Source organism: Macrobrachium nipponense, chromosome 14, assembly GCF_015104395.2.
Source record: "Macrobrachium nipponense isolate FS-2020 chromosome 14, ASM1510439v2, whole genome shotgun sequence".
NCBI classification, from domain to species: Eukaryota; Metazoa; Arthropoda; class Malacostraca; order Decapoda; family Palaemonidae; genus Macrobrachium; species Macrobrachium nipponense.
In genome coordinates this window covers 65,096,967-65,099,466 of record NC_087207.1, presented here as the reverse complement: position 1 = coordinate 65,099,466, position 2,500 = coordinate 65,096,967, and positions in this window count along the sequence as shown.

Below are 2,500 nucleotides of genomic sequence, written 5' to 3'. Positions count from 1 at the left end.
ATTATGAAATTGAAATCATTTTGCTGAACCAAGCTCGTAGTCATTTCATAGCAAAATGTGCATCAGAGGTAAAAGACAATTTCTATAGATCGGGCATAAACGCACATGATCACCGCTAAAACCTCCGCTCCTCCCACGTGACACCTGATGAAAACAGGCAAAAGCTCCTGATGACGCATACCGGTAGCCCTATTCCTTGACTTCTTCATCCCTAGCTCATAAGTCGGAAAGTTCTTGTACGAACGAAAATCTTTCATGACCCGAGTGAGCTTGAACTAATGATCAACACAGGAGAAAGTTACGGACAATACCACAGAGCTGCCACGCCCTTGTATCAAGAGGAGGAGCAATCAGTTTTGCCTTCATAAACCAGTTAACAGGGCTTCAAATAGCAAGTTACTCAGTTTATTCTGAAAAATTATAAGGCAAAGTGTGCAACGGCAAATAGTTACCTCAAATATTCTAGCATGCCAGTAAACAAGTATAAGTTATATGTTGTTGCTGCTTGAAATTAAGGGTTGTTACGAATGTAAAGCGCTCTATTAGCTAGCAATAGGTTATAACTATTATCAAGTAAAGATGACGAATTACTGCTACTGTTTAACAAGGAAAATTCCAAAATGTTTGTCACCATAAATGTTTAATATAATAACTCAAGACTAACAAAAATTTGATTTAAAATTTCTGAGAAATCATTGAGTGAATACTCTTCTTTTAGTCAGTCTGAAATCCTGCGAAGTTGTTTCCAGTCATATTTCGAATGGAAAATTTAATCTAATTTATTAGTATATTTTCCTGAGCAAGACTGGCGACCCCTTTAACGTCATCAAAATAATCGGAAGAATAAGTTCTTGTTTTCCTCTAATTTTCATTGGCTCGCACCCCAGTCTCAACAAAGAGCCGTATTCTTCGAGACTGCCCCAGTTCTGTTTAGGAAATTCTGAAAATTCTTAAGAAACCGGGATTCGTTAACCAACATTATTCCTATCATTTAAAAATTCTGCGTTTCAGCTATTGGAGAGTGGAAATATTTAGCTCATTTGTGTGGTTAAATCACTTCACGATAATGATAACTTTAGCAATTATTAAATTAGAATCTGAAATTGTATTTCTGTGTCAGGTTAAGCATTAGTAGTTTACGTCACGCTATTGACAGGCGAGTGTGTGTAAACATGCATCTGCTGTGCTGCAAAACTGTAATTACAACTACAAGCTAATTTTAGCATCAAGTACATCGTTGCTTTCAGAAAAAAAAAACAATGGAGGCAAGACGTAATTAGACTGCAGTATTGGTTTTCCACAGCCATTTGAAAATGTGCGTTCAGTTACATATTTAACCATCATGCAAGTGCTTTGTGAATTCTTTGCAATACTACGGAAGTGCTACTAGACAGGCTCAAGCAGTGAGTGCTTGCGTGCAAGTGTGCAATGTAAAGCGCGTGCAAATTGTGCTCGTATTAAGTCCTGCAAGATTACTCCAGAACTTCCATGGTGCAACAAACTCTACCAAAGTGCAAACAGTAACATTTAACAAAGCGTGTCGCAGTGCCGTGCATTGCAGTACAATGTAGGAATACTGTGAAGTGCAAGGTGCAATTAATTGTTAGAGGCTTCGTTTGCTACAAAACTTCGGTGCAAGAAACATTAAGTGCAGTTAGTGTGAGTGCAGCAGTGCAATTTCTAGTGCATGGCCAAAATCACAATACTAATGTTAATGATTAATGAAAATAATGATGATGGTGCTAACAGTACAAATGGTGGTAGGTGTGGTAGTTGGCGTCGTAGTCTGGATAATAATCAAAGGTTTTCTTTTTTTATGGTTGAATTATTGATGGATTTAAGATTTTCTGACGTTGTGACGTCATTGGTGCTGATAATCCCACGAGTATTCTCATTTGTGCACAGCTCAATTTTTAATATTGGTATATGTACTTCAGTAAATTTTGAAGTATGGCGTCATCTACCCTTAACGTGTACGGAAGTTCCTCACTAGGGGGAATAATTCAATATTTGCAATCATAAACTGAAATGTAGAAGAAAATGGGAAAAAATTATACAGTGAAGTGAAGCTTACAATAATTTCTCAAAATGAACAAAATATGAGATACTTTATGAATAATATTTCTATAGAGTTCGATATAAAGAAGGCATGTAGATTTTGTGGTATTTAAAAATAAATCTGAGAAAATGCAGTAGAATCGTTTGGCTCCTTCTTAACTATGTACACAGCTTAGCCTCCTTTCACTGAGACTTGAAGGTTACCACTCTCTCAGGTTCGAAAGAACACAGTAACTTAATGTACACTAAGCACTTGGTCGGCTCTCCCTTCCCGCGAAGTGGAACGGGAAAAGGTTGAGACGGAATAGGAACGGGAAAGAGGGTGACAAGAATACAACAGATTATTACTCTTTACTCAAGAACAGCCAGACTTTCCTTGACTCCCATAAAACACCAAACTTGGTCTCCGTCTGTTCATGTCGTGCGTGGGAGGAGGTCTCGT